Below are 19842 nucleotides of genomic sequence, written 5' to 3'. Positions count from 1 at the left end.
AAGAGTCAGACACGACTGAGCGACTGAACTGAAAACATAGGCAATTTTAACAGGTAGTAGTTAGGTAGATATAGTGATATATTTGCAAATCAGAACAATAGCTGCCTCTGGAAGGTGAGGATTGACTGGATGGCAACATTAGAGACATTTCTGTGGTGATGGGAATGCTGTATATCTTGACTGATATGTAGAATTTCTTGGGTGTATACATATATCAGTTTGTCAGATTTTATGGGTATTGTTTGTGTATTTCACTGTGTAAATATTTCAGCAATATAAAAGCCATAAGTAATCAACATGTCTTATAACAGATAATTTGTTGATTTATTTTCCAGGAATGGTAGGAGGGATATTCGGATAAGATGCAGAGAATCTTAAAATGAAAATAATTAAAATAATCCACAAGGGTGAGAAAAAAATTAGAATAATGCTTTAGGGAATTTAATATCCAGGGCTTCAAGAAGCCACTCAGCCAGTAACCAATAGCTGAAACAGCTTTGAATGCTATATTTTCTGTATGTAAAATTGTAAAAACAAATATTTTAGCTCATTATTTAGTACATACTTTCCTAACAATAATATGTTAAAATTTTAATGTGGCCTTTACTAATAGGAGTTAAGTCTACTGTATCTCTTAAGAATGATGGTCACAGAACTTTTGATAAAAGCTAGGTAAGTCTACCTAAGCTGGAGGTAGGAGGAGAAACTTGACTTCTAATTTCTCAAATTAAGACATAATTTCAGTATGAAATTTTTTAAAAATACAGCAGAATTATAAATAATGATCTGAGGCAAAAAAAAAAAATGGTGAGCGTGAGATGGTTTTTTTCTTTTTTTGTCTCTGACTGCTCCATGGTTCAATTCTGATTGGTTTTTGGGTAAGTTTTATTATGTCTATGAAAAATATCAGAAAAATGCAATAGCATAATCTAAGATACTTACAAAATACATAAAGGCTATAAGGAAATGAGAAGAAAATGGTAATGAGCGAAAACAGATGTTTCTTTCTTAGAAGAGTAATTAGAGATAGAAATAGCATCTTGCAGAAAGCAAAAGTGTCTTAACACCAACTCTTCAGGAATTCATTCAGCAAGATAGCTTACAAATATGTGTAACTTTTAAAACATGAAAAATTGAGGAAGAAATGAAGATCTATAAGCTCCAGAAAACTATGTGTTGATCTCAATCCTGTGCATTGATGGACTAAGCAAAAACCACAAAAGAATCTCTTTAGCAATGTATTTCTGTATCTGAAATTATATCATAGTAGATTCATTATTTTTGGTTCAAGTGCAATATATGTATTTCAGGGTATAAATGTACATGTCTTTGGAAGTGGCAGTATATATCTTTTTAGAAACTAGCTCTTCCATACTGATGACTTAGTAGGAAAATGCAAAAGAAAAATTTGTTGCAAACGAATAATTTGTTGCAAACAAATGGCCTGTTACTTTTTTTCAGTAAAGAGATACAATGTGGGTTTGTGTCAACTAGGGAAATTATATCCCTGTTTATATACCATTGAAATTTCTTATTCAGTCCATTCATCAAGGACATTGAATACCCAAGAGGTGTGCGGTAAAACAGGAGATAATCCAGAAAAGACAGGTAATAAGGTGGAAAAGGGGCTTCCCTGGTGACTAAACTGGTAAAGAATCCACCTGTAGTATGGGAGACCTGGGTTTGATCCCTGGGTTGGGAAGATTCCCCAGGAGAAGGGAAAGGCTACCTACTCCAGTATTTTGGCCTGGAGAATTCCATGGCTTGTATAGGTGATCACTGTATTCTGATCATTTATTTTTGTCTACTCAGCTTTACTCTGTGGGGAAAAAAAAATTATTAGGTAGAATGTTAATCTTTCTTTGCATAACATATTTGCTCTTTTAAAGTGAAATACAGTTGACATACAGTATTATGTTATTTATAATTTATTTGCTCTTAATATTACTGTTTGGAAGTTTGATCAGGTGCCTTATTCTTTAGTTACAGTTACTACCTCTGCCCTGTTTTTAGCTCCTTTTTTGACAACCCCCACACTCCCCCCACCATGGCAGAGGAAGTTAGCTAACAGTGATATTTGATCATTGCAAGCTTAACATCCTCAAACCCTCAGTTTAAAAATTGCATTATAAAGGTAAATTTTTTTTTGAAAAGCAAACTACATGCTTGAAGCCTGTAATCATGGATTCTGCCACTCCATTCCTGTGTTGTTGAAAAAATTGTGTTTATATTTTTCCATTTTTATTCATTAAGGACAATCTTTCTACTCAATCAGTTCTTGGATCTCCAACTTTAGAAGCTATGGTCTTAATGTTGCTTGCCTGTGTGTGCATATGCGTGCATGCATATATGTTTGAATTACAAGGCTCACTGTTCCTTTGGAGTTTTACTAAAGGTCTACATTTGTAGGTCTTTGCTAGTAGTCTTGATGGAACACACGTACTGTTGCCATGATGGGTATTTATCAAAAACAGAGAGCCATTTGTTTTTTCTAATTGACTATCATAGTTAAGGTTAATATATTTTTGTTATACTCTACATATTTCTTAATTTTAGTTTTTAACTCTAAATCATTTTCTTTTACCAATATGAAAATATAAGTTTAAGGAATTATTCACTTATTTTTCTTGATGGCACAATTAATGGAAGAAAGGGTTGTTTTACTAAGCTGGGTATTGGTTTTATTTGATGATGTCTTAATTTTTCACTTCACTTTTTTAGATTTGTTAGTGTTCACAAAGGTATAACCAGTAATGTGTACATCTACTAGATAAAAATGCTATTTTATACATTAAAATATTACTGAAAATATATTAAAACCAGAAAAATCTCAAGTTTCTACTGTATTTTGGTATTCTATAATGAAATTTCCAAATTGAGTTCTTCATGCTAATAACTGTGTCCTCTATTTGTAGCTTAAAATGTTCATATCGTAATGGAAGGCCCATAATTGTGATGATATTGGGAAGTACCTGTGTCAAGTGATCTACTTCTATTGCTAGATTATAGTCATGGGAAACTAGGAATCATTTGAACACACCATTTCACAGTGGCATGGCCCAATGTGCAGCACAGGTGTTTTTTTAGTTGTGATCTATTTAGAAGGGATAGGGTTTAATGGCCCAGAAATGTACATTTCACCTCCTTGACCTTGTGCATTCATATAAGTACTTAGTAAAATTTGTGGGCACATAAATTAACTCCTATAATTACTGAGAATTTTTTTCTCAAGTTTATATGGCAATGTGTTTCTTTTCTCCTTAATATTTAATATGTGTATTAAAGGAAATTATATGTGTATTTCATCAGGCATCTGATAAAATGAAAAGCTCACAAAGAACTGATTAACTCTTTCTTCCTCTAAGAAAGTGTAATAAATCAGAAAGCATTCACTAGGAAGTTCTAGCCTGGTATACTGGTTCTCCAGAACTCATTTTCTTTCTTAAGAGTAATAGAAAATATGAAATATACCAAAGAACCAAAATCTAAGACAGTGATAGCTTTTACAATTATTAAAACATTTTTAGTTGTGTAACAGTCAAATATAAAATTTTAAGAAATTCATCGAACTATGTTGATAGCTTTTTCTTTTATTATATTTTGGAACCCTTAGTTTGCTTTGTAGGTCTAAAAAGCCTAAAAGTCCTATTCAGTTTATTATTTTGTACTCCCTCCATCCCTGAAAGTGTCAAAGTTGAATGATCTTTTAAAGTTGCTTTCTTTTAACTTTTGGTAGAATAAGGAGTGAATGTATTTTACAAATTCCATTTCTAGAGATAGTGGACTAAGCTGTTTTAAACCAAAGATCCTGCTGAGAACAAGTAGAGGACATGGACAAAACATAAAAAATTTCTTGTGGGAGTTCAGAAATACCAGAGCATCAAGGAGTTACAGGGTCAAAATCCGGAGAGAAAAAAGACCATCTCAGCCAACAAGTAAATAATATCCCAGCCATTAAGTAATACAGCTTAAGATTCAGTAAAGGGAAAAATGGAAAAAATGAAAAGAAGTGCACAAACACATAATTATCATGGGATATTTAAACACATCTTTCCTTGTAACTAATAGAACAAATAGACAAAAATAAGTATATAGAGGATATGGCCAACAGAGTAAGTCCTCTGGGCTAGTCTGGAAGCTGTCTAGGAGACCAAATTTCTCACTATGTCTTGAGAAGCTGTTGTCAACTTGAGAGTGTATGTGTACCTTTTCCTTCTTTTATGCCTCAGTTGTTTTTTTCACTTACTTTTGCTTCCTTGGGTTGCACCATGCAAAATTGCCACCTATTGGCTCTGTTCATAGGGAACTGTGATTAAGAAAGTATGAAAGTGAAAGTCAGTCAGTTGTGTCCGACTGTTTACGACCCCATGGACTATACAGACCATGGAATTCTCCAGGCCAGAATACTGGAGTGGGTAGCTTTTCCCTTCTCCAGGGAATCTTCCCAACCCAAGGGTCGAACCCAGGTCTCCCACATTGCAGGTGGATTCTTTACCAGCTGAGCCACAAGGAAAGCCCAAGAAAGTATGTTATCCTTTACTAACAATGTTTATTTGAAAAATACAAGATTACTTCAGACCTTCTTGCCAAACAATGATAAATACCCCAGATGTTAAGGTCTCTCTGTAGGTAACATAGAAATTAGAGTATTAACAAGAGAGATAAATATTGGGCAATAGTTTAACTATGGCAAGAGCATGAAACTTTATCAATATTGTAGGAAAAAAAAACCCGCTTTAAAAAATGTATCGATGTTTCTAACATCAATGCCACATTAAAAGGCAAGAACAACATTCTCATCCCACAGAATGAACATGAAATAGAAGACCTATGCAAAGAGTAATCTGTGGAATCAAGAGTAATTGAGCAGTAAGGAGTATTTAGCAAAAACTATTTTGGGTAAAATTTAGGAAACCTCCAAAGACATAAAATATCCATTAATTTCAGGGTAAAGTACCTTATAATGTACTATAATTAAGAGAATTCCTGAAAATTTAAGCCAGATGTTTGATATAAATCTTAAAATACACATTTTCCCCTCAAAACAAATTCAGTAAAACATTTTCATGTAAATTAATTTGAGAAAGTAGATTTTACAGCAGACAAGTGCCTGAAGAGTTAGCATATGGTCCAAATGCAGCTCTGGGAAAACGCTGAATTCTAATCTGTTCTCTTCCTTAGATGGATCATTGTCTCCTCCAAACAAATTGATAGCTTAATTCCTGAGTTTATTTGTATTCATATCCTTAATGAATATGTACATTTCTGAAGTTCTTTGAAAATATTATCTAAAACAATAATGCCTGCGGTGCTTGTCTGGGTGATTCCCAGATATTTATTGTGACCTTCAGCTATTCATTGTTCTGAGTGGCTTTTCCTATACCACAAAACATCTCTCTCAAAAGCCCACATTCACCCGAAGCTCTGTACATCCCCAATACACAAATCATATCCTACTCTTAACGAATCCCCATTATGTACACCATCGTGTCCGAGTCCTTTCTTCTAAAAAACTAGAATTATCTTTCCAGGTTCACCTCACACTGTTTCCTTCCATACACCTTGCACTTAAGTTCAACAGTGTTATTGAATATTCTACCCAAACAGTCTTTATTTTCTCACTTCTTTGTCTCTTTTTCTTATTTTCCTTTTGATTGATATTGTTATCTGATGAAACCCATATGGTATTTTTTAAGTTACATTTTATCACTTCTTAATACTTTCCCCCTGAGCTCCTTAAGAAAATACCATTTATATATTCCCATTTTGCATTATATTGCTGTTATTGGTGAATCCTTTTTTTTTTTTTGCAAATGGAAGTATTTTTAATTGCCTTTTATTATTATTATTATTTTTTTTACTTTACAATATTGTATTGGTTTTGCCATACATTGACATGAATCCGCCATGGGTGTACATGGGTTCCCCTTCCAGAACCCTCCTCCCATCTCCCTCCCCATCCCATCCCTCTGGGTCATCCCGGTGCACCAGCCCCGAGCACCCTGTATCATGCATCGAACCTGGACTGGCAATTCATTTCACATATGATAATTTACATGGTTCAATGCCATTCTCCCATATCATCCCGCCCTGCAGGAGTTGCTTATATATTTTTGATATTAATTGTTTGTCCGTTGCTTCGTTTGCCATTATTTTCTCCCATTCTGAAGGCTGTCTTTTCACCTTGCTTATAGTTTCCTTTGTTGTGCAGAAGGTTTTAATTTTAATTGGGTCCCATTTGTTTATTTTTGCTTTTATTTCCATATTCTGAGAGGTGGGTCATAGAGGATCCTGCTGTGGTTTATGTCAGAGAGTGTTTTGCCTATGTTTTCCTCTAGGAGTTTTATAGTTTCTGGTCTTACGCTTAGATCTTTAATCCATTTTGAGTTTGTTTTTGTGTATGGTGTTAGAAACTGTTCTAGTTTCATTCTTTTACAAGTGGTTGACCAGTTTTCCTAGCACCTCTTGTTAAAGATTTTCTTTTCTCCATTGAGTATTTCTTGCATCCTTTGTCAAAGATAAGATGTCCATAGGTACGTGGATTTATCTCTGGGCTATCCAGTTTGTTCCATTGATCTATATTTCTATCTTTGTGCCAGTACCATACTGTCTTGATGACTGTGGCTTTGTAGTAGAGCCTGAAGTCAGACAGGTTGATTCCTCCAGTTCCATTCTTCTTTCTCAAGATTGCTTTGGCTATTCGAGGTTTCTTATATTTCCATACAAATTGTGAAATGATTTGTTCTAGTTCTGTGAAAAATACCATTGGTAGCTTGATAGGGATTGCATTGAATCTATAGATTGCTTTGGGTAGTATACTCATTTTCACTATATTGATTCTTCTGATCCATGAACATGGTATATTTCTCCATCTATTTGATTTCTTTCCATCTTTGATTTCTTTCACCAGTGTTTTATAGTTTTCTATATATAGGTCTTTTGTTTCTTTAGGTAGATATATTCCTAAGTATTTTATTCTTTTTGTTGCGATGGTGAATGGAATTGTTTCCTTAATTTCTCTTTCTGTTTTCTCATTGTTAGTATATAGGAATGCAAGGGATTTCTGTGTGTTAATTTCATATCTTGCAACTTTACTATATTCGTTGATTAGCTCTAGTAATTTTCTGGTGGAGTCTTTAGGGTTTTCTATGTAGAGGATCATGTCATCTGCAAACAGTGAGAGTTTTACTTATTTTCCAATCTGGGTTTCTTTAATTTCTTTTTCTTCTTTGATTGCTGTGGCCAAAACTTCCAAAACTGTGTTGAATAGTAGTGGTGAGAGTGGGCACCCTTTTCTTGTTCCTGACTTGATGGGAAATGCTTTCAATTTTTCTCCATTTAAGATAATGTTTGCTGTGCATTTGTCATATATAGCTTTTATTATGTTGAGGTATGTTCCTTTTATTCCTGATTTTTGGAGGGTTTTTATCATAAATGGATGTTGAATTTGTCAAAGGCTTTCTCTGCATCTACTGAAATAATCATATGGTTTTCATTTTTCAATTTGTTTATGTGGTGTATTACATTGATTGATTTGTGAATATTGAAGAATCCTTGCATCCCTGGGGTAAAGCCCACTTGGTCATGATGTATGATCTTTCACTTTTATTGCTTTGCTAGATTAAAAGTTCATTTAAGTAATTTATAATATTTTATTTCTCTTAATCTCTTACAGCCCATAGCATAATATTGATTCATGAACATGAACATCTGGGTTTCCTCATAAACTAACAAACAACATAATAAATTCCATGTTTTTTATTTCATATATTTGAAGCTATTTGGGAAATAAGCAGATTTTTTTTTTTTCTTAATGAGGAAAGGTTTTCTTGGGAAATGATCAATCATACCTTAAAAATTTAATAAAGTATTATCTTAATGCTTAATTATCAAAATATTTTAAATGTCCACTAATGAATGTTCATTTTTGCCTGACAAACAAAAGCAATACTATATAAGGGTAAGGAAGGATGCTGATAATTCTGACTTAAGACGAAGAAAAAATTATCTTGATATTTAGTTATGAAAGTGGAGATTAAAAGGTGAATTGTTTTGAGGGCTATCATATATAACATTATTAACTACTTCAGTTGAAATTCTCAAAATAAGTAAGAACCTTTCTGAAAGGTAAGATCTGATCACAATGAGCGCATTTATTTTATTACTTATCTCTGAGCACTTGATAGGTATAATTTGTTAATGAACTTATAAAGTGCCTTGCATAGAAATTCTTGGACATGAAATTGCCATGTGAATTGGATAATTGCCATGGTTGGGTGTAGTAAGAACAGAGACCTCACCTTCAGCCACATTCTTTTAATTCATTTTTTTTAAAGCTTATTTGTTAGTTCACTACATAGATAAGTGTATAAGTGTGAATGGAGTCGAGTGGAGAGGTACTCATCATGTTTATTCCAAATAAGAGGACATAACCGAAGACTACGGTAATGAGGAGGTACACAGGAAGAGCAATGGCCCAATACTTTTGAGGCCAGTAAGTTAAGCCTAAGGACTTTAGCCAAGATTCAGGAATAAAAGCCCACACAAGATACAGTATGAACCCAAATTGGGAGCTTAAGAAAAGAACAAAGCCATAAATTGCTTTTTCTGGCAATGGCGACAGTGAATTTTCCACCATTTCCCTGTGGCTTTAGATATTCTGCTTGCACACGTGCACACGAGTACCCAAAAGTCGCCTGCACGAGCAACCAGCCCCCCAACCTCACGTGCGCACGCACATCCTGCAGTGAAAGGTGGGGAGAGGTAAGGGGAGAGCAGGGTAGGGGAACTGAACGGCACTCCAACTCTGCAGGCTTCGCCGCTGTGAGAACAGGGAAGGAAGGACCTAAGATTTATATTTCTAATAAAAGATTTTTTTTTTGGTAAAAATTCAAATAAGTACAAAGATGAGACAGTTAATGTTTAGAGGATGTTGGCTAAGGATGAAAATTAGCTGAATTAGCACTTTGCGAAGAAACTCCTAAGATCTTTTGCATTTTATAGAAATATGGTTTCTATATGAACTGGGTTTGGGAATTGTATGTATGTCACCTTTTAGTTCTTCCAAAGACTTAGTAGACTTCTTATATTCTCTATCAAATGATATGATTCATTCTTTAATGTAGTGTGTTCTCTTCCCTAATTAAGACTCTTCCTGAATCAAAGTTTTATCAAGCCCATACTACCTGAAAGAGATAAAAGTCTATCTTAGTATTTTCTTTGAAATATATTTTCGTTACATCTCATATTTCAATTTTTCACTATTTATTTTTTCTTTTGCTTCCAAGAATTGACATGCTGTAGATTTTTTTCAACACGTTCTGCCACACCCGATGAGAAGGAACTTACTTCATTGACTTCTTCCTGTTTGACTATGTCACAAATAACTACACAGTCATTATTTTTGCTTGATTTCCTATCTTTGTTGTTCAGTTGCTCAGTCATGTCCAACACTTTGGGGACCCATGGACTGCAGCACGTCAGGCTTCCCTCTCCTTCACCAGCTCCTGGAACTTGTTGAATCCATTAAGTTGGTGATGCCATCCAACCATCTCTGTCACCCCCTTCTTCTCCTGCCTTCAATCCTTCTCAGCATTAGGGCCTTTTCCAATGAGTTGGCTTTTCATATCAGGGGGCCAAAGTACTGGAGCTTCAGCTTCAGCATCAGTTCTTCCAATGAATATTCCAGGATTGATTTCCTTTAGGACTGACTGTTTGATCTCCTTGCAGTCCAACGGACACTCAAGAGTCTTCTCCAACACCACAGTTCAAAAGCATCAGTTCTTCAGGACTCAGCCTGCATTATGGTCCAACTCTCACAGCCATACATGACTGCTGGAAACACCACAGCTTTGGCTAGACAGACTTTGTTGGCAAAGTAATGTCTCTGCTTTTTAATATGCTGTCTAGTTTTTTCATAGCTTTTCTTCCAAGGAGACAGTGTCTTTTAATTTCATGGCTGTAGTCACCATCCGCAGTGATTTTGGAGACGAAGAAAATAAAGTCTGTCACTGTTTCCATTGTTTTCTCACCCATTTGCCATGAAGTGATGGGACCAGATGCCATGATCTTAGTTTTTTGAATGTTGAGTTTTAAGCAAGCTTTTTCACTCTCCTCTTTCACCTTCTTCAAGAGGCTCTTTATTTTCTCTTCACTTTCTGCCATAAGGGTGGTGCCATCTGCATATTTGAGGTTATTCATATTTCTCCTGGCAATGTTGATTCCAGCTTGTGAGTCATCTGGCCCAGCATTTTGCATGATGTATTCTACATATAAGTTTAATAAGGAAGGTGACAATATACAGCCTTGATATACTCCTTCCCAATTTGGAACCAGTACATTGTTCCATGTCTGATTCTAACTCTTGCTTCTTGACCTGCATACAGGTTTCTTAGGAGGCAGGTAAGGTGGTCTGGTATTCACATCTCTTGAAGAATTTTCCATATTTTGTTGTGATCCACACAGTCAAAGGCTTTAGTGTAGTCAATAAAGCAGAAGTAGATGTTTTTCTGGAATTGTCTTGCTTTTTCTATGATCCAACGGAGGTTGGCATTTGATCTCTGGTTCCTCTGCCTTTTCTAAATCAAATTTGAACATCTGAAAGTGTTCACATACTGTTGAACATCTCGGTTCACGTACTGTTGAAGCCTAGCTTGGAGAATTTTGAACATTACTTTGCTAGCATGTGAAATGAGTGGAATTGTGTGGTAGTTTGAACATTCTTTGGCATCACCCTTCTCTGGGATTGGAATGAAAACTGACCATTTCCAGTCCTGTGGCCACTGCTGAGTTTTCCAAATTTGACGGCATAATGAGTGCAGCACTTTAACAGCATTATCATTTAGGATTTGAAATAATTCAGCTGGAATTCCATCACCTCCACTATCTTTGTTTATAGTGATGCTTCCAAAGGCCCACTTGACTTCACACTCCAGGATGTCTGGCTCTAGGCGAGTGATCACACCATTGTGGTTATCTGGGTCATTGAGATCTTTTTTATGTAGTTCAGTATATTCTTGCCACCTCTTCTTAGTATCTTCTACTGTTATGTCCATTCCATTTCTGATCTTTATTTTTCCCATCTTTGCATGAAATATTCCCTGTCTTTAGATTTAAAAAGTACATGAAAGATACAATAAGAAGAAGGTAAGGCTTTGGCTTAACTTAATAATAACTCTCTCTGTAACTCTTGAAAATGTCTAATTTTCTGTTTTTTTTGGTAGACTTAAAATTGCGTGTGGAGAAGGGAACAGCAGCCCACTCCAGCATACTAGCCTAGAGAATTCCATTGTTGGAGGAAAAGAGGTGGGCTACAGTCCATGATGTCGCAAAGAATCAGGCACAACTGAGTGACTTTCACTTCACAAGCATATGCCGTGTTGCTTTGTGTGTCTTTAAACATTTATATAAATTATGCTTTTATATATTGGTATTTATCTTGATTTTTTTAATTCAACATTATGCTTTTGATATTTATGCAGGTTGATACACAGATTTAATTAAGTCCTTGCCATAGTGAAGGGTGTATTAACTTTTAGATGTATCAATATAATATGAATGTCTTTAATCCTTCTCTAGGATCACTGTTTACTATTAAAGCATGTAGCACAGGGAACTACTATCAACATCTTTAATAACCTATAATGGAAAAGCATCTAAAAAGGAAGTATACCTATATCTGAATCTCTTTGCTGTAAACCTGAAACTAACACAACACTGTAAATTATATTTCAATAAAAATTAAAAAATCTAAGCCTCTTTCCTCAGTGACTGCATGTGGTCCCGGCCTCTCCCCAAATTTTATCTAAGGATTCTGAATAATGCTTTCACCCAATCAGCTGTCAACTATCAAGAACTTACGAGCTTTCAATGATTTCTGTAAAAGATATTTGTTGATGTACTCCTAGAAAAGAAAAAGCATGCTTGAGTGAAGCAAATTAGCTCCAAATAAAAAAATTTTATTTGACAGACTTTTACAAAACTGTTCACATTTTTTTCTGAGTTCAGCTAGAAGGAGGAGTCTGTCACTAGAATTAAAAATAACTGTATTCCCAGAATTCCATAATGGGTAAGAAAGTTCAAAAGAATAAAAATGTTTAAAGATAATACTGCTACTGCTACAAAAAGCCTTTAGATATATAAACTATTTTGAAGATGAGTTCTATTCTACCTGCCTTCATTGTGTCTAAGAAGTATATAAAACAAGAATCTGGAAATTAATGATGAAGATATAAAATGTTACACTGAAATTATGGGTTTAATAGAATTTCTAAAATTTGAAACTGCTGGAAAACACACTTTCCCACTTTGTAATGTATTAGATGACCCCTTTTTTGTTGTGCCTTTTACCACCATCTAGAAAAGTTAAATGGCATGCTTTATTTTCTGTCTCCTTTTTTTCATCTATTATTTCAGGTATTGTGGCATATTTTGTTGGCAACGGATGGCATAACTTTTGTTCTCTCTAAAGGAAGTATCTTTACTTTTGTCATGGGGCTGAGGAAACTTTTACTTTTTTAAATGAATCTGGTCCATGGACAGGTGGTGTGCTGAGCTTTAAACAGCTTGATGAATGATTTGGCTCTGCAGAGCAGTGTCAAATAATGTATTTCAGTTGGCAGTCTCAATGAAACAGAATAAGGCAGTCGGTTTTCCGTTATATATTAGTCCTTGCACCTACTCGACTTCCAGCTGTGCATGCTAGGCATAAATCCTGCCCTTCCTTTCCCTGTGCCAGTAATTCACCCAGGGCTGCCCATTTGAGTCTGTTTACCTAATGATTGCACTCACCATCAGGAGCCACTCCTGTCATTGGGGCAGATGTATGTTCTTTACCTGCTGATATACTAAGTCGTGTGACTCTAATCAACCAATATTCTGGGATTAATTATGGAGGGTAAAGGCAGTTAATGCTTTTTAAAGCCCTCTGGATGCTTTAATTTTAAGGAGCTGATGAATTTACATTTATACTTCAGTAGGTATAACAACAATAATAAGTGTAGCAATATTTATATCAACTTTTCATTATATCCTGTCTAGAATTATACTTTAGTTAGTATTATAGGTAAAAATTATTTGTTTGTTTTTGCTTTTCTTTCTTCTTTATAAACAAGTAGGGTAAAAATCTATTTATCTAAAGGAGTAATATTATTCCAGGGCACTGAAAGCTTTATGACACAATATTTGCCTTTTAATTTTATCCTGTAGATCACAGGGAGATGTTTTAAGAGAAAAGTTTAGTTTTTATCACTACCACTGCTACTGTACTACAATTGCCACTTTCCCTCCCTACCTCTTCCCTTTCTGCTCCATTATTATTATTATCATAATCATTATCATCATTATATTAATATATTAATTCATTACAGTGTTCTGGAATAATAGAGGATATATTTGAAGGATGACCGAATGATGGAAAATAGAAAAAAAAAAACTCATTTGGAGTGGTGTTAATCATTTTGGGGGGAATATGTGGACTGTAGAAGTCAGATAATTTTTGAGAGGTTTTGAATTAGAATTAGAATCTTTTAGCTGATCAAATGAGAAGAAGGGGTTGACTAGAGGGAGAGAGAAAGATGCTAGTAATTATAGCAAGATGTAGAAGTGAAGGAGGCAGATGATAAACAGTCTGAGACAATTTTGAGGTAAATGTTAGATACCAGTGTACAGTAGACAGTTTAGATGCATAATCTTGGACTTGAGTAAATAGGTTAGGGCTAAGGGTCTGCACTGGAAATTATGAAAGTGAAAGTCACAGGGAGTAGATTTTGTGACTTGAAGATTACTAAAATTTTCATATAAAAGATTGACAGATATGCTGCTGAATATGATAGTCACTGGCTTCTTGTGGCTATGGGACATTTGAAATATTATGAACTGAGGTGTGCTTTAAGTGTAAAGTGTACATTGTGAAAATTTAGGACAAAAATATATCTCATTAACAATGTTTAAATTGATCACATATTTGATCATTGTTTAATTGAATAAATACAATATTTTTAAAATTCATTTCACTACTATAATATAGCTACTATTCATGTGGCTTGCGTTGTATTTCTACTGAATAGTATTTTTCTACAGACTAAAATCCTAATGCTTTTGCATGACTTTTTATGATCTAGCCTGCTACCTTACCAAATTCATTTTTTGTTCCTTCCGTGTCTTCTCCATCCAGCCAGATGTGAGCTAGTGCCCTTCTACATCATGTTGTTTCAGATCTGCAGCCTTTTATACATTTTGCTCCCAATTTGGGGAATACCCAGCTCTTTCCTGTAAATTTTTGTCCTTTTAGGTTGGCTTTTTAAAGAGAAGACACTTAAATTTAATGATTAAAAAATATTATTAGAGATACTTGGAACTATTTTTGAAGAAATAAAGAGGAAAAAGTAATAAAATGAGTCCACGTACACGTCATCCCATTTTGCTAATGTCAACTCATGTCCAATCTTATTATCCCTATAATTAACAACATCTGGCTCAGATCATTCTAAAGAAAACCCCAGATATCATTTCAATTCACCTATAAATATTTAAATGTATATTTCTAAAACAATGAGGACTATTTATAATGCCAATAATCATATTTCTTTAGTATCATTGAACAAAGTGGTGAAGTTTTTAAATTGTTTTTCCAAATGGATTGTTTAAATATAATCTGAATAAGGTCTATATATTGCAAGTAGTTGATTAGACTCTCAGTTTCATAGGTTCTCTGTCCATCTGTTTTTCTTTTAATAATGTAAATTTTTTGTAGAAGAAACTGAGTCATTTGACTTAATATAATTTTAATAATCTATATTTCTATATTTTTTTGCATCTCCACTATTCAATATGTTTCTCTATGTGTTGTTACTTCTAGAAACATGATCAGATTCAGAAACATTTCTTTTAAAGAATGCATCACTGGTGATGTGAGCTTCCAGTTCCATTAGGAGGTACACGTTGTCTAGCGTTTTGGTTTTCTTTAAAGTGATGGTTAGCAGCCACTGATGATCTTTGAGCACATTTGTTACTTAGGATTTATAAATTGGTAATTCAAAAATTCTATCATTCCTCAGTTTTTAGCTAAATAGTTCTATAAAGAGAAATCCTGTCTCATCAACTAATTGATACATTTTAGAATCTGCTTAATGTATGATTCTTTACCTGCAATATATATATTTTTAAACAAAGCTTTACTAGCATTCTTTATCAAATTAATTTTTATAGGGGTAAGTGATTTATAATGGACAGACTGGTTCCAAATAGGAAAAAGAGTACGTCAAGGCTGTATATTGTCACCCTGCTTATTTAACTTATATGTGGAGTACCTCATGAGAAACGCTGGGCTGGAAGAAACACAAGCTGGAATCAAGACTGCCGGGAGAAATATCAATAACCTCAGATATGCGGATGACACCACCCTTATGGCAGAAAGTGAAGAAGAACTAAAGAGCCTCTTGATGAAGGTGAAAGAGGAGAGTGAAAAAGTTGGCTTAAAGCTCAACGTTCAGAAAACTAAGATCACGGCATCTGGTCCCATCACTTCATGGGAAATAGATGGGGAAAAAGTGGAAACAGTGTCAGACTTTATTTTTGGGGGCTCCAGAATCACTGCTGATGGTGACTGCAGCCATGAAATTAAAAGACGCTTACTCCTTAGAAGGAAGGTTATGGCCAACCTAGATAGCATATTTAAAAGCAGAGACATTACTTTGCCAACAAAAGTACGTCTAGTCAAGGCTATGGTTTTTCCAGTGGTCATGTATGGATGTGAGAGTTGGATGGTAAAGAAAGCTGAGCGCCGAAGAATTGATGCTTTTGAACTGTGGTGTTGGAGAAGACTCTTGAGAGTCCCGTGGACTGCAAGGAGATCCAATCAATCCATCCTAAAAGAGATCAATCCTGGGTGTTCATTGGAAGGTCTGATGTTGAAGCTGAAACTCCAATACTTTGGCCACCTCATGCGAAGGGTTGACTCATTGGAAAAGACCCTGATGCTGGGCAGGATTGGGGGCGGGAGGAGAAGGGGACGACAGAGGATGAGATGGTTGGATGGCATCACTGACTCAATGGACGTGGGTTTGGGTAGACTCCGGGAGTTGGTGATGGACAGAGAGGCCTGGCGTGCTGCAATTCATGGTGTCACAAAGAGTCGGACACGACTGAGCAACTGAACTGAACTGATACTGTGTTGGTGTTTTTCTTTCTGGCTTACTTCACTCTGTATAATAGGCTCCAGTTTCATTCACCTCATTAGAATTGATTCGAATGGTTTCTTTTTAACGGCTGAGTAATATTCTATTGTGTATATGTACCACAGCTTCCTTATCCATTTATCTGCTGATGGACATCTAGGTTGCTTCCATGTCCTGGCTATTATAAACAGTGCTGTGATGAACATTGGGGTACATGTGTCTCTTTCATTTCTGGTTTCCATATCAGATAAAATAGACTTTAAAACAAAGGCTATGAAAAAAGACAAAGATGGACAGTACATAATGATCAAAGGATGAATCCAAGAAGAAGATATAACAATTATAAATATATATGCACCCAACATAGGAGCACTGCAATATGTAAGGCAATTGCTAACAAGTATGAAAGGGGAAATTAACAATAACACAATAATAGCGGGAGACTTTAATATCCCACTCACATCTAAGGATAGATCAACTAAACAGAAAATTAACAAGGAAGCACAAAGTTTAAATGATACAATAGACCAGTTAGACCTAATTGATATAAGACATTTCACCCCAAAACAATGAATTTCACCTTTTTCTCAAGCACACATGGAACATTCTCCAGAATAGGTCACATCCTGGGCCATAAATCTTTCTTAATATATTATGCTATTAAAATGTACCATTTAAACAATGTTCAGTTATTTAACTATATATAGAAATCAATTATTGTTTTGCTAGTTTTATAGTCAGAGTCCCTGATATATTCACTTATATTTAGTGACTTTTTGGTGGATTCTTCAGGGCTTTTTATAAATACAATGATAATGTCTGCAAATATAGTTTTATTTATTCCTTTGAAAATCTGTATTCTTGCTATTTGTTACTACATTGATTAAGACTTCTATTGAAATATTAAATAGAAGTGTGGATAGTGAAAATCTTTGTTTCTGTTTTTAGGGGAAAGTGTTCATGCTCAGTGTCATCATGTATCATGTCAGCAGTAGGTAACACTAGAGACACACCATCAAAGAGAATTACAGACTGAAGTCTAACCAGTGGCAGAGGGAGGTGGCATTGGAGGAGAGGATGAATCAGTTTGATTCTAAGTATTTAAATGTGAGTTTCATAAAAATCTACTTTAAAATGTGGAAGAGGGATTGCCGCAGGTGAGACTGAAGACAGTTAAGAGGTCATAGCAGTTAAGAGGTCATAGAAGTTATTCGGAGAAGGCAATGGCAACCCACTCCAGTACTCTTGCCTGGAAAATCCCAGGGGTGGAGGAGCCTGGGAGGCTGCAGTCCATCGGGTCGCTAAGAGTCAGACACGACTGAGCGTCTTCACTTTCACTTTTCACTTTCTTGCACTGGGGAAGGACATGGCAACCCACTCCAGTGTTCTTGCCTGGAGAATCCCAGGAACGGGGGAGCCTGGTGGGCTGCCGTCTATGAGGTCACACAGAGTCGGACACGACTGAAGCAACTTAGCAACAGCAGCGGCAGCAGCAGTAATTATTCAGGTGGGAGATGATGAGGAACTGAACTCTGGTATTGGCAATGAGAATGGAGAGAAATTGTATGGGAGATATTTGGTAAGGTGACTTCAGGAGGGATGGCAGTATGCTGTGAAACAGAAGTCAGCTGATACGTTTTCAAATTGTTGAATCACTATCTCCCACAGTCTAGTCTGAGCAACAGTGGTCTCAAAATATAATTGATAAAAACAGAAAATTTCCAAAAAAGAATAGGAAAAAGCGGCATACTTTAGGCCCTTTTGGGACATTACAATGGTACTGTGGCTTCAGTGCTTCTGTCTGCTTCTAATTTTACATCCTCTTTGTCAGGTAAAAGGAGAATAAAGGAAGGATTTGAGTAATAAGATTTTTTTTTTAAGAAAAAAGAGCCGCATGGATTGTATATTAGAGGTGAGGACTTGAGTCCTCCTAAGTGATTTTGATTTGCCAAACTTTCTTTCAAGATAATAGTTGTCAAAGTGACTTTTGAGGAGAGGAGTTTCAAGATTTTTAAAAAAATCTTACTTTAAGTGAAAACAGGTTTTCCTGAGTACTGAAATGTATTGGCATGAACTTATTTCCTGGCCATATGGATTGTAAAATAAGCTGGAGTGTTTTAGAATTAAATGAGATAATTTATGCAAAGTCCCTAGCATAATGGGCACATAGTAGGCATTCCATAAATAGTGGCTTGAGGACATAGATTCCAAAATCATTAACTGAAAAGGCTATAGTTACAACATGAATATGAATAAAATTGTTCAAGAAGAGTGAGTGAAGAAAAGAACATAAATCTGGGAAAACCTTCCATGTTAGAACAGGAAGTGAGGATCTGGTGAAAGAGAGATGAAAGCAGGGGTCAGGGAGTTAATAAGAACAACAATAGGGCTCTCTCATGGAAGCCAAAGCTTTAAGAAGGAAGGAGTGGTCAGGCTGAGAAAAGCTTTGAAAGAGTACAAAAAGTGTAGAAAAGAATTTGTCAACTCAGAAGGTCATTGGTGAGTTTAGCAAACTCAAATCTATCTTGCGTTAGTAGAAAACAAAGGAAAAAATCAATTTGAGTTTTCCAGATTCCATTTGAGAGAAATCATGTGGAGGGACTACACATAGGGAAGATGAAAAGTTGACTGAAGGGCTATGTGATGTTTTGAGAGAAAAATACTTGTGCATCCCTTAAAACTCTCTGGTAATAGATAATTGGTGACAGGAACTTGATGCCTCAGTTACCACAATCAAGCTAGGAGATATAAAGCTTCTTAATGAAGGAATCTCCTTGGGTAAATCCTCACAAGCCAAGACAAAATCACAGGCTTGCTGACGTTGAGCTGCTCAAGGGCACAAGCGCCATCTTATTCATATGTGTATCAAGAGACTATCCCAGGATGTGTTACTTAGTTGATACTAAAAAAAAAAAAAAAAAAGGAGATGTAAAATTCAAAGTGATTTGGTTTGAAACTAGAGGCAGAATTGTAATTTTATGCCTTATTCAGAATAGAACAATGTGTCAGATTTGGGAATAGGAAGACAGCATTACATTTCTTAATTCATTGGACAGGACAATAAATGAAAGGCGTTTTCTTTTCTTTTTTTAAAAATTTACTTATTTATTCATTCATTTTTGGCTGTGCCAGGACTTCAGTTGCATGGGCCTTTCTCTAGTTGTGGTGAGTGGATGCTACTCCCTAGTTGTGGTGCATCAGCTTTTCACTGCAGTGGCTTCTCTCGTGGCAGAGCCGAGCTCTGGGGTTTGTGGGCTTCAGTAGTTGCAGCACATGGGCTCAGGAGTTGTGGTTCCTGGACTTTAGAGCACAAATGTCCTTCTAGTCAAGGCTGGTTTTTCCTGTAGTCATGTATGGATGTGAGAGTTGGACTGTGAAGAAAGCTAAGTGCTGAAGAATTGATGCTTTTGAACTGTGGTGTTGGAGAAGACTCTTTAGAGTCCCTTGGACTGCAAAAAGATCCAACCAGTCCATCCTAAAGGAGATCAGTCCTGGGTGTTCATTGAAAGGACTGATGTTGAAACTGAAACTCCAATACTTTGCCACCTCATGCGAAGAGTTGACTCATTGGAAAAGACCCTAATGCTGGGAAGGATTGGGGGTGGGAGGAGAAGGGGATGACAGAAGTTGAGATGGCTGGATGGCATCACCGACTCGATGGACACGG

The sequence above is a fragment of the Giraffa tippelskirchi genome, chromosome 3, assembly GCF_054371585.1.
Source record: "Giraffa tippelskirchi isolate mGirTip1 chromosome 3, T2T-mGirTip1v1.2.pri, whole genome shotgun sequence".
Classification (NCBI taxonomy): domain Eukaryota; kingdom Metazoa; phylum Chordata; class Mammalia; order Artiodactyla; family Giraffidae; genus Giraffa; species Giraffa tippelskirchi.
Note: the sequence above shows the minus strand (reverse complement) of the source record.